This window comes from Notamacropus eugenii, chromosome 5, assembly GCF_028372415.1.
Source record: "Notamacropus eugenii isolate mMacEug1 chromosome 5, mMacEug1.pri_v2, whole genome shotgun sequence".
Taxonomy (NCBI): domain Eukaryota; kingdom Metazoa; phylum Chordata; class Mammalia; order Diprotodontia; family Macropodidae; genus Notamacropus; species Notamacropus eugenii.
In genome coordinates this window covers 300840365-300854507 of record NC_092876.1, presented here as the reverse complement: position 1 = coordinate 300854507, position 14143 = coordinate 300840365, and the positions used below count along the sequence as shown (strand labels likewise).

General features: G+C 37.0%; 1 protein-coding gene and 1 long non-coding RNA gene across 12 annotated transcripts in view; both read right to left on the bottom strand.

The window, feature by feature from the left end:
• Positions 1-14143, bottom strand: part of NCKAP5 (NCK associated protein 5) — a 1146457-nt gene that overhangs the window by 600038 nt on the left and 532276 nt on the right. The window lies entirely within an intron of this gene.
• LOC140506274 (uncharacterized) overlaps positions 1-14143 on the bottom strand; it is a 55386-nt gene that overhangs the window by 14004 nt on the left and 27239 nt on the right. Inside the window, exon 3 of the long non-coding RNA XR_011967841.1 lies at positions 1-14143. This exon is cut by the window's left edge and continues 14004 nt beyond it; it is cut by the window's right edge and continues 15478 nt beyond it. This is a non-coding gene — a long non-coding RNA (uncharacterized lncRNA).

Here is a 14143-nt window from a genome sequence, read left to right as displayed (position 1 = left end):
AAAGCTGATTGTCATAGATGGGAATTCCATTCAAGAAGGAGAATCCATCTGCTTTGAAGAACTGCTCAATCAAGAAGAAGCCTACCTAGAAGAGGGCAGGGGCAGAAACAAACTCCAAATGTCAATGGCAGAAAAATAAGCAGTGTCCTTGCCAGCCCAAGAGAAAAAGAAGCCTCGTTAAAGCAGTCTCTCACAGACAAAATGGAGAGCTCCCTTGAAAATGCCTGTAGGATAATACAATAAGCCTGTTGGGTGTGAAAACCTGCTTAGTTACAAAAACAGAAACAACTTCACAAAAGGGAAAGGAAAGAAAGGAAGGAAAATTCACAACCAGAATAAATAAAAGATGGATAAGAAAGTTCCAAGTGAACAGCAATGCTGATGAAACCAGACCAAAGAAAACAAGATAGCTGTTATATCTAGAACACAAGCTGCTGAGCAGATGCATACTGCATTACCTATTGTTGGGAAAAATGGAATTAAACTGAACTGGCACTGTCCTGTTTGGCACTGTGCTTACAAGAGATCCTCACCCTACTTTCAATATTAAAATGGTTTACATAAGAAGAAAGCAATCTGCGGGTTAAAAATGTGTGTGTGTGCCTCAAAAGCAAAGACAATCCTCTGTGCACAATCTAGTTTTACAGGAAAAAAAAGGAAATGCTTCTCCATAGTAATGGTAATTTTTTCAATGAAGATAAATATTTCCTTGAAGGGTCTCCATTCAATCACTTCCGATAATATTTTCTATCATGTGAATTGAGCAGCAGCAAATAAATGCTGCATTCTGATTTAAAAAAAAAAAAACCCTCCTACTCTAGACATCCACCAATAAAGATATATAGATAGGTGAAAGCATTCATTATACAGTATTCATCACCGAGGAACAGAAAGGTCATAGTTGAAAAGAAACAGCTTTCATATAACTATCACTTTTTTTGAAATATTAAATCAATTCCATTCAAGCTTCTGTTATGCTCCAACTATATGCAAGGCACTATGCTAGGTGATGAAGATAAAAGTCACAGACATGGACAGGTTGGGACTTTTATTACAAAACAGAATATCCATATTAGAGAGATTACAGCTGCAACAGAAGAATGGATGTCTTCACAGAGCTTAATATTGTCAGTTGGGGGAGGCATGATATAAACTAATATAATAGACATAGTAGCCTATGTGGGATGCTTGAACCCAATTAAATGCATATAAATGGATTATAAGGTAGAAGAATTCAGTGGAGCTGAAGAAGGGATTCAAAGTGCTGTGGCAAGGGGGAAAAAAAACTAGTATGGAGAACAGAAAGATCTCCAAAGGGAGAGTAGTAGTTAGGGATGCTAAAGTGGAAAAAAGTCTTGAGTTGAACACTGTAAGATAAGGAAGAATTCGAGAAATAGAATTGAGGAGGTAGTGGGTTGAAGGCAAAGGTAACGACCTGCATTTAGCATCTAATGAGTGCAAGGCACAGTCCTACTAGGTTCTCTGGGAGATTCCATTTAAAAAGTGAATAATTACTACTTCAGTCCATCTATTTGCCAGTGATTTTTAAAAATATTATTATGTTAATTTCACTACTGATACTTGCTGTCCTAAGTACTCGTCCATTTAGTAATTAATTTATTGAATTCTTACAGTCACCAAATATTTATTTAGCTTCATGGCTGAGGTACAGTGGTAAGCACAAGAGGGGATAGAAAGAGCAGTAGGACAATAAGCGTAGTCCTCAAGGAGTACATGATCTGTTATGTACAAATATAAAAATATCACAATACTGATTAAGTTATCAATGTATAGCAAAAGAGCAACCAAATTTCCATGGCAGTACAGAGAAAACAGAAATCTCTTCAAGTTGAGGGTACTAATTACCAAAGTGTAGACGAAGGTTAGAAGAATATATTTCAGGCCCAAGATAAAGGGTGAATAAAGGTAAGTTTGGAAACCACTAAGTCCAAATTAGTTAGAATATTACAAAATATATGAAAAGATTAGAATATGCATATTGGCCAAGAGGCATAATTTCTTTGGGGGGCCAGCATAGGGCAGTGGAAAGAGCATTAGAATTGACACCACTCCCAGGTGCCAATCCTTGAATCTGCCTTCAAGACCTTGGGCAAGTTACCTGAATTCTCTGGGCTTCTGTTTCTCAAATATAAAATGAGTATCTTGAATTAGATGACCAAAAAGATCCTTTCAAATTCTCAGTTTATAATCCTATGACCCTTAATATTTTCTGTCCTCAATATAACCCACAATAAAGATATTCCCATTCTCAGCAGCCAATAACAAATTTTTCATCACTTTCTCTTTACCAAGAGGCTCACTTTGCTCTCCTATACAGAAAATTTAGTGTATGTTTTTCGAATTATCCTTGGTAAAATGTATAAATTACATTGTTTGTGCAAAAGTCTACAGTGAATGAGAACAAGGACACCATCCTTTTTATCTTCTTGAACTCCCAGGTGCACTGATCAATAAACTGACATGCTTAAATTCAAAATGTAACTTTGTTGAATCTCTTGCCTTTTACCCAAGGGATAAAATCTGCTGTCTGAAGTAATTTATACTCTCTGAAACACTCTCAGAGTCCTTTTTGTTCATGTGTGTTTTGGGCTGAAACTTCCTTAATAAGTGTCTAGATCACTTGGCAATTTACCAAGAAGTCATTTTAATATATCCCATGTCTTTGTCCTATCAATGCAATGGTTTATGAGAACATAAACTTCATCTTAGAGCAAAGAGCTGATCACATTCACCAATCCTTCAGTTTCCAAAGTCAAAATTTCAATGAAAAGTGATTAAAACTACTCTACTAACCTCTAAAATTCAGCAAATTACTCACATGAAATCCTTTTAAAATTTTTTATTGATATTTTCTGTTTCTTCATCATCATGGTATCCTATATATCCTCTCCTTTCCCCCTCATAGACTTTTATTACTGAATAGAATACCTATATTAGAGAGATTACAGATACAAAGGAACAATGAAGTATTCATTTTAGTTGCCACTGTCATCAGCTAAAGCCCCCTTTTCTACATATAACAAAAAAAAAAAATTAGTGGATTTTGTTTCTTTGAAGAGACAGAAAAAAAGTCAGCACAACTGACTGACACATTCAGAAAATCCAAAAATATGTGCAATATGTAGATCTTCCACCTCCATTAAGGGGTAGGTTGGGGATGTTTTCTCACCTCTTCATTTGAGTCCTGGTTTATCTTTATAACTTTGTTGCATTTACTTTGGATTTTTTGGTGTGTGCTGCCTCTTTCCACTTACAATGTTGTAGTTAATATGTATATTGTTTCCTTGGCTCTGCCTACTTTATTTTGTATCAGTTCAGATAGATCTTTCCGTGCTTTTCTGTATTCATGACACATTACTTCTTACGACACAGCAGTATTCCATCACATTCATGGACCACAATTTGTTTAGCCATTTCCCAACAGATGGGCATCTAAACTTGCTTCCAATTTTTGCCTCTCACAGAAAGTGCTGTTATTATTACTTTGGCATTTATGGGGACTTTTTTCTTATTGAAAGATTTCTTGGGATATAAGTCCAGTAATGGAATCTATGATCCAAAGAATAACAATATTTTAATCACTTTATTTGCGTGATTCCAAATTGCTTTCTAAACCTTTTCACAGTTCCACTAATAATGTACCCACATAACATTCTGTAGAACTTGATACATTTTATTACATCTAATCTATCGCTAGTCCTCTACTTTCCTTCTCTACCCATCACTAAATGACAAGAAGAGTGGAGGACAGATGTCAGAGAGAGTAAAAATTGTGTTAATATAGAAATTGTCTCGCTTGAATTCTATCCATTTTGGAATCTTCTTCTTTCCCAACGAGCTAACTTCAGGATTTTTGAATTACCAAGAATTTCCATCAGATCATTCCCAGGGAATATCCTTTTCAACCTTATTACTCAGCCTCTTCCTACTCAACCCCATTAGGATCATAATTCTGATAACCAGACCTCAGACGCTTATGTGCTTCCATTTCATTACAGGCAAATTCAAAGAACAAAAATTATGTTGAAGAATCAAAATTCCAGTACAGTTATAAGCCTTCCAATTCTCAGAGAATACATATTTAACAAGAAATAGGGAAGTACTTTAAAAACTTTCCTCTCCAAATCAGCAATTCATTTCAAAACTTGTCAAATGTAATAAAAGTAACAGAAGGAACAATGAAGCATTGATGATTTTAGCAGCCACTGTCATTAGCTAAAGTCCTGTTTTCTACAGTGGTTTGTCACTGTTATTTTTTTTTTTTTGCCATGTTCTCAGGTGCTGAAAATTTGAAAATACATTGTACAAGAAGCACTTGTTTAATGTGAACAATAAGCTTAGAAAGTTAATAAGCAATACTGCATAGCTACACATTACACTATAATAAAATATATCCACTTAAAGGAGATTTGAAACACAGCCATTTCTTTTTTGTCACTCCACCCCAATCCAAACTTGTTTTAAAAAGTTTTCTTTCAGGAGATATATTATGTACCATGATTTAATTGCTGGATTTTGTGTGGCATATGGTCTTTTGCTAATTTTCTTTCTACACATAAGAAATACCTAGCAATATATGCAAAAAGCACCCTGCAAGTTTGGCTACTTTTGAATCTACTCTTAGCTAAAGCAGTCTAGGGCAGTTGGAGGAAGGTAAGAGAGGAGCCATTTCAAGTTATTTCACCTCTGAAAATATTCATGCTCAGTTGAAATGAATGAATTGGGTTTTTAGAGGTACTAGAGTAAAATTAAAATAAAATGATCCAATATAAAGGGAAAAGGGAAATGAAAAGAAATGAAACCATTTAACCACATTAGGCAGTATATGCTGCTAAGTTAATCTTCAAGTCCATGTTCATATAGTCTCAAACATTAAAATATAATTGCAAGCTAATGGCATGTGGTAATTGTTTATCCCACCACTATGCACAGAAGTCAGCAAGACAAAAGTTGAAGTCAGGGTTCTTTAGATGACTACATGCTTTGACAAAGTAGATGGTTAACTAGGAATATCAAACACAGAACCGATGAAATTTGTTAAAGGGGATGAATGGGGGGGGGGGGGATGGAATTGTTTCAAACAGCTTGTCTATGACTGACTCAAAACAAAGAAGCCGAGAAAGGAAGGTAATAAAGTATATTATTTAGAGTGAATCAAAGGGTATCTGAATTACAAGTGGGGCTATTGGTAGCTGAAAATATGCTGTCAACTCCTCTAATTAGAAGATCATGGAGTCCTTTATGCAAAACCTTTGTGTTTATGCCTCCCCAATTAAAATAATGAAACCAACTACAGCGCATCAATAACAACTTTATCACAGACATATACCCACACAACAAAGCTCGTCTAGAAAGTAACTAACGCTTCTTTTCAACATGAAAGGTTCTCATAACATGAAATACACCAGACGCAGTCTCCTGCTTAGCGTACTGATAACAATATTCTATGTTCAATGTAAGCATAGCTGTTCAGTAGAACAGAACAGAACAAAATCAAACCAAACCTTCCCTCCTTAGCCATGGTAATAACCAATCTAATGAGCTCTATACAAGCACAGATGCTGTTGTCGTTGCTGACTCTGTGTGTAGGCACTGATCTTACAATTAAGACTTGTGGGATCATAGGATTATACACATACATCTGGAAGGGACCTCAGAGGCTATCCAATCCAATACCCTCATTTTACAACTAAAAAAAGAACAGATACAGGAAAATGAAATGCTTTGCCCAAAGTCACAGAAGTAATAAGTATTTTTTTTATATTTTATTTTTCCCACTTACATGTAAAAAAACAATTTAATGTTGATTTTTACAGTCTGATTTCCAAATTCTCTCCCCTCCTTCCCTTCCACTCCCCCTGTAATTTCATATAGATTATACATGTGCAGTCATGCAAAACATATTTTCATATTAGCCATGTTGCAAAAGAAAACAAAAACAAAATAAGAAATATGAAGGTAAAAAAATAATAAAAGTGTGCTTTGATCTACATTCAGACTCCATCTGTTTTTTTCCCCCTCTGGAGGTGGATAGCATTTTTTCATCATAAATCTTTTGGAACTACCTTGGATCATTTTATTTCTGAGAATAGCTAAGCCATTCACAGTTGATCATCATACAAATTGCTCTGAGTATATACAATTTTCTTCTGGTTCTGCTCACTTCATTTTACATCAGTTCATATAAGTTTCCCCAGATTTTTCTGAAAGCATCCTGCTCATCATGTATCACAGCACAATTGCATTTGATCATAATCATACACTATAACTTGGTGAACCATTCTCTAATTGATGGGTATCCCCTCAACTTCCAATTCTTTGCTGTCACAAAAAGAGTTCTTATAAATATTTCTGTTCATAATATTTCTAGTCTGTGAATGACCACAGGCACTCTTTTCTGTGACCAGGGCTCCTGCTTTCCTGTAGCCACAAGCACTAGTGTTCCTTTCTGCCTTGGACTGGAGACCAGGGCCCCTGCTCCCTCGAGAGCAGTCATAAGCACTCTTCTCCAAACTGGATCTGTGTCCAGGGCCCTTGCATCCCATGTTGCCACAAGCCCTAGTGCACTAGCATTCCTCTATACCCTGGGACTGCTACCTGGAACTGTGAATGGGCATGCAACAGGGTCCTGCATCCATTGCCAGAAAAGGGCCCCCTGTAATCTCCTTCTGGCCAGTTGTCCAAACACCTTATCATCCATGGGCAGAGAGAAATTCTGAAGCTGCAACCACCTCCAAGGACTACTGTTGGTTTGTTAGGCATAGCCTAAGCTGCACTGTGCTCCAGGCTGGGCCATCACCCTGGTAAAATAGACTTTTAAATAGACTAAAATACACTTAACATTGGGAAGGTTATGTCATGACTTCAAGTGAATTGGGTTTAAGTAAGCAGGGCTGTGCCAAGTCAAAAGCTTCACCCTCTCCTCCAGAGCCATCTGGGTCCAGTGGCAAGACACAGATCAGGACCATTGGAGATGGCCCTGGATGCAGTGGGAGACCTTGGCTTTCTTTTTTGACCTATGTATAAAGTGATAAGGAAAGAAGCCATGTTGTATAGTTTGACTAGTGAGCTAGCCTCAGAATCAAAAACACCTGAATTCAAGTCTTGCTTCTGATACACACTGGGTATGTGACCCTAGGCAAGGTATTTAATCTCTCAGTCTTCTCTTCTTCTCCATCACCCACCTCTACCTCTCTAAGACTGCAAGGCATAAAGAAGATGTCAATCCACACTACGAAAGGAAATTCCTCTTAATGAAATCATTGATGAAATTAATCATTAATGAAATCAATGATGTAGTTAAACTGATGTAATAAATGAATTTATTCATACGGTGGCAATGGGAATACATCAACAATCACCATAGTAGGTGACACAGTGGATAAAGCACTGGGCCTGAGTTCACACATGGTCACTGACACCTGTTAACTGTGTGACTCTGGGCAAATCACTTTATCCCTGTTTGCCTCAGCTTCTTAATTTGTAAAATGGGTATATTGATAGGATTGTTGTGAGGATCAAATATGATAATATTTTAAATAATTTAATAATTTTAATCTGATGTAATTTAATAATTTTAAACAGTATGATAATAATTTTAAAGCACTTCAGCACAGTTCCTGGCACACAGTAAGAGCTATATAAATATTAACTATTATTATCATCATCATCATTATACGGGTGGTTCCATTAACTTATGTCCACTAATTAAGAAAAATGTCATCATTTAGAGAAGCTGGGTTAGAATTTCCATTTGTTCAGGCTGTGGACCAAGGAATGTTGATGAAGAAACATTTAACGTAAAAGATCCTGAGAGAAAGTAACATTTACCTTCTTGATATTATTTCATGACTTAAAAGATAGTTGGTTTTGTAGGTGTGGATTACTCCCTCCACCTACACAAATACCAGTATTCCATGCTTAGTTTCCATTAGTAGTGTTTCCATTATCCTATGACCAGTTTGATGATCAATATCTACTCCCTTAGCTTGGATGGTCCTCATATAACAAACATACAGTCTGTCACCAAGCCCATGTTCAAAGTTTTTTCAGCTTGGCATATAACCTGGTAAAACTTTCACAGTCACCTCTAGACTATATAAAACTAGAGAAAAGCCCACATTTACAAAATATATTTTCCTTATTTAATCTAAACAATCCTATTATGTACTGAGTGTGAACGTTATTATCTTGATCTCAAAGAAGAGAAAACAGAAGTTCAGAAATGTTGTTTTTTCCAGTCAGAGAACTACTAGCACTTCTGACTCCAAGTTCCCCGTTCTTTCACCTAGACCATCCAGCATCTTGAAAAAAAGAACAAGATGTCATTAAATCTTTCAAAAAATAGTTTGCATAGAAGCAAATGAACCAACATTATGAGCTGGTAAGTGCCTTTTTTAAAAATGCTAATTGCAAAACAGTTTTCCCCCTTAATTAGGAGAAAAACTTCTATTAATGGGGTTCTTAACCTGGGGTCTGAGAATTGATTTTTCAAATATTTGATCACTGTATTTCAGCATAACTGGTTTTCTCTGTAATCTTATGGATTTTATTTTATACATTTAAAAGAATTCTGAAAAAAATGTACATAAAATAAGCTTGCCAAAAAGCCAGAGAGATCTATGAGAAAGAAAAAAGTTTAGAAGTTCTGCAATTGCATTGCCAGTCTAGTTCTAGTTACTGTGTCCTTGAAAGCAATACATTCCATGTTGCTTTTTTTAAGGAAGAAAGACATGTTGTACTAACTCAGACTGGCCTTGTCTTCAGTCAGTCTGAATTTTGGAGATTTCTTCTTAACCATGCTTCAGCAGCTTTCTCCCAGTAGAGTTTCTCCTGTTCCTTCCATTGCAAGGAAGAGTCCAGGTAGGCAGTCCTTCATTCTCTGGGTCTTACTACCAAGCAGCAGAATCAGTGAGTGTCAACACCCCACTTCCCACTTTTCAGTTCCCTTTTATGTGTTGTCTTTCCCTGATTAAGATCTGAGCCTCTTGTGGCAAAGGACTGTTTCTTTTTGCTCCTATTTGTATCCCCAGTGCTTAGCACAATGTCTGACACACAATAAATGTTTAATAAAGGTACTACTCGCTAGTGCATCCTGATTCAGAGGGCTAAAGGCTGTTCAAAGTCATCTAGTCCACCTGTTTCACTGTATAGATGAGTTTATTCTGAAGCCCAGAGAAAGCAAATGACTTGCCTGAGATTACAAAAGTAAGGAAAAGCACAGCCAGGATCCAGACCTGGTGCCCTTATCAACACAACATTCTGTCACCTTGATCAGAAGCCATCTCTGAAGACTTCTTGTCTGCTCCACACCATCAATGATAGTCTTAGGGCAGGATGCATTTTTCGGAGCAGGTGTATGACTTTGGCAATCTCAAGGCAGCAAATCAACTAAATTTAATTTTATAAAAGCTAACATTTCAATTTCATCAGTATGTACCAGAGATCTGACACCTTATCTCTTCATGCAATAGCATCATTTAAGTGTGCATTTCCATTTATGGGATCAAATATCTGCATCAGTCAGCTGCTTTGGACTTTGAGCTCCTAAAATAGGAGTCATCAACTCAGTAGATCAGGATGTCAAAGACTTACATGGAATGAATGTAAAAGGGAGATAGGAAGAAGAATTTACATAGGCCCTGCTATTTTCTAGGCACGGAGCTAAGCACTTTACAAATACTCTCATTTGATCTTCACAACAGCCCTCCAAGGTAGGTTCTGTTATTAACCTCATTTTATACATAAGGACACTGAGGCAAACAGAGATTGGGTGACTTGGCTACAGACAGATAACTAGTAAGTGTCTGAGGCAGGATATGAACTCAGGTCTTCCTGGTTCCAGGTCCAGTCCTCTCAACCCACTATGGCACCTCGGTAGTACAGTGATATAACCACCAAACCCCTAGAAATCAGGGTTCAAGTCCTGATTCTGTCCCACATTTTCTATATAAATTTGGGCAAGTTGCTGAATTTCTTTGATCCTTATTTTCCTCCTCACTAAAATTAGGACCAGACTTACCTGAGCCACCTACCCCAGGATAGATGCAAGAAGTATATAACATAATGCATAAAATAGTGCTTTGTAACCACAATATAAATATAATAGAAATGATATAGAAATATAAATTATATAATATAAAGTAGATATCTTGTTACACAAATCTAGTTTCTGCTAGCCACACATCCCTCTCAATAATTCACAGAATTTGCCACTTAGGAAGGTCTCCTGCACTGATTAACCCAGGTATTAGGTTTTTCTTACCTCTTTCATGAATGAATGAAATTGATTACCAGCCTGTTTTTGTGGCCAGGCTCCGTGTCTAGCAGCAGGGCTAGGATTTCTTGCCCCCTCCAGTTGCCTCTATCCTTTCCCTCACAGTTGTTGGTAGAATGCCTTTCCCACCTTCTTCCCCTACCTTGGGACAACATCAGCCACAATACCTGGATCAGAAGTAAGCGAAGGCAGAAGGCTGGCGGTAAGCCCGGAGACACCGCAGCAAAGCAGAACACTCATATGGGAAAACCAAGGCGGGCATCTGCCTAGGGAGAAAAGACTGGCCAAAGAGGAAATAGCATAAAACGAGCCCGGGACAACAGGGGTCTCTGGGGCAGCTAGATGGTGCAGTGGATAGAGCACCAGTGCAGGAGTCAGGAGGACCTGAATTCACTTGACACTCACTAGCTGAGTGACCTTGGGCAAGTCACTTAACCCCAACTGCCTCATCCTGGGTCATCTCCAGTCATTCTGATGAATATCTGGTCACTGGATTCAGATGGCTCTGGAGAAGTGAGGCTGGTGACCTGCACAGCCCTCCCTCACTGGAAACAAAGTCAGGTGCAAGTCATGTCATTATTTCTCTGATGGCATACTCTTCTTCAGCAACGAAGGATGAACACACACATATACTTCAAGGCCCCAATCCCAGTAAATGTGAGGCTTAGGAAAAATGAAATTTAATTCATTCATACCCCAAAACTGTGAACTTCTATTCTAGAAGGAAAAGCTTCTTATCTTTAACTTCTTTTACATACTGCCTAATGGAAATATAACTAAGATGGAGTAACCAACCCTTTGAGCTGACATTCAGGGGGTGCTTGAGAGCACCTGTGTACTTTTACTTGAAGACAAGTATTATACACAAAAATACACCACCTTGTCAACTGCTAACATACCAAAAGCATAATGAATTCTTATTTTGTAACATTTAAGTATGTATAAAGCATTTTCTTCACAACATTAATAATGTAGGCAGTTCTAGAGTTATTATCTTTAATAATAAAGAAACACAGAATCAAAGAGGTTAATTCGTTTGCCCAGTCCTAAAATATGCAATCCATGATATCTAAACTCAGGCCTCACTGACTCTGAATCTCACATTTTCTGGTTTCTTGGGGTCTCCTACTATTGCCATAACAAAGAAATGACAAATCAGAGCCATTTTCTCTTGGTGAACAAATATAGTAGATCAGTCAATTAAAAATATCCTTAAGCTTTCTTCATTGGTTAGACAGAGCAATTAAGCGTGTATGTTACTAAGCCAATTTCTGGGGCTTATCCACCTAAACTGAGCAGCCACAAACATTGTAAGGCTAGAGTGTGGATTATAAGGATGTGGATGGGGGAAGTTCTGAAGTCTTCAGGCAATAAGATTGGTTAACAGAGAACCCCAATGCTAGCACTTTACACACTTTAATGTACTACATAGCGGTTAGCAGAGTCATCACAAGTACTCAGGTTTTTCCAAGGCACAATTCATGACTTTGTGTTTACCCCTGAAGTGCTCATTTTCTCCCATAACTTGTTAGTGTGTTCTGAGGACAAAGAATCTGTCTTCATTCCGATCTAGTAGCTAGTCACTGAAAGAAATGAGGAAGGAGTGGGATTTACTCCTCCCCCTACTCTGGGAAGTATAATGAATACTGAATATAACAATAATCAACCCTTCCTAGTGGCCTTAGCTTGCCTAGAGTGTCTGGGTAAGCTGGATACCCTGAATCTCCTATCTCACCCACTCTCAGGGTAACAAGGGTAGAAAGTACCCTCATTCTTCCCCACTCACAAGCATGGCAGGTTCTCATGAAGCTGAACTCAGCTGACTACCCCTCAATCTAATGATAGGGTACAAAATTATAGAATCATAGAATATTACAACTTGAAAGGTCCTTAAAGGTCATTTAGCTCCATTAATTTTATAGGTACACAAGGGAAAAAGTGACAAGTCCCAGGTCACACAGAGACATGAAATATACAGAAGTCATCCTCTTTCACTAACTACTTGATCACTGAAGCATTACTGGTGACACATTTTCAAAGGAATATATTCATAGCACCTTAGAACACAAGCTCACAATATTTTATCACAACATTTTTTTCTTTCTAATCACTCTTTACTTACTATTCCCCAACTTACCAGACTATTTGGATACAGCATCTGCCTATATAAAATATATCTAGTTTTCTGAGAACCACAAATTCCCAAACCAAAATCAGACTAGAAAAGAGATGCAGAACATAAATGGTTTTAGGCCAATTGCCTAATTTTCTTTAGTTTCCACTGCCTTATTTCTTTAGACTTTGCTTGGTCATGAGCTAATTTTCAAGGTTGTTTTGAAGAAATGGAATTTTATGCTGTCTTGGAAACACTGCTTATCCAAATTGGTTGTGACTACTAGAACATTATTATACATTACATTGGCATTTTTCCAGTTGCTGAGAAAATGTATACACACACACACACACACACACACACACACACACACACACATCCTTAACAATGTTTCCATATGGTATTCTCTTTCAGTTTCTGCTCACTAGATTTAATTATTATACGTTGCCAAAACAATCTCTATCTTGCCACATTAAGATGAATCAATCCTGACACATTTTCCTTAATCATCCTCTACCAAAAATAAAGTCAGATTGCCCTGTAACAGAATAGCCAACTTATAATACATCAGGAGAAGAGTTCTTTTTTTTAAGAACTCTTCTAATCAACACCTGAGAAAGGAAAACTCCATTTTTGTCCAAAATGTTATTTATTAAATATTTAATTGTGGCTATCACTGAGTTAAGCATCAAATAAAGGGAACCATAAAGATATAGTCTTCATTCTCTAGGAAGTTGATATTAGAGAAATTAAACTAGCATACTTAAAAAAGAAATACAGACAATGGAATGAAGATATTTAATCAGTACATCGTGAGTAGTGAGTACACACACACATGCATGCACACACACAGGTGTGTGTTTACATATGTATATAGGTCAAGGATAAATCTTTAAAATTGTAGGAAGAGGTGAAAGATTGTTTTTGCTTGTCCAATTAGTACATAATTGAAATGGAAATTATAGAAAATAAAGTATGCGTTTCAGATCCAGTTGGCAGGGACAATTAATTTTAAGGAAATGTCTTCCTGCCATCATATGAATCAATAAAAGTCAGACAATTAAGTCCAACATCTTACGTCCTTTCCATACAACATCCAACATTTGGACTATGGAAGTAGATACCATCACTAAATGAATATTTCATTTTCACCCAGATTGCTGGCATATTTAAGAAGCAAGCTTTGATCTTCACTTGGTCATGCTTGAATTTTTATTTTCCTTTAATCTTCAGCTGATTTCAAAAACCATGATTAACTTGTTTAATGAGGAATTTAACATGATAGCCAATTGTGCATAAATAACCTAGCCATTTACCATTGGCGATACTTTAAGGATCTCTAATTTCATTGGCAAGCTCTGCATTCATGTAGATCTCAATCCCTCCATATACAATTTTAATTAATTGTGAATGAAAAAAGTATATCACTTAATGGTCATCTTTCTAGTAATGATCATTTGTAAGGTGAGCTATTCTGGTCATAGCACAGCCATAACTAGACATGTCTTTACTTGAGACAAAAACATGTGAAGGGAGAGAAGGAATATGAATTGAACAGAAGACAGCTCAATTATTGGTGGAGTCATAACAAAAGAGGGCAGTATTGTCTTCACTCCTAAAATGGGGATTAATGAATGTAAGGACTATAGTTGCTATGAGAGGAATATATAGCCTTACCTTGTAAGCTATAGCTCTGGTTTCTAGAATTACAGACAACCACTTGACCCATACTG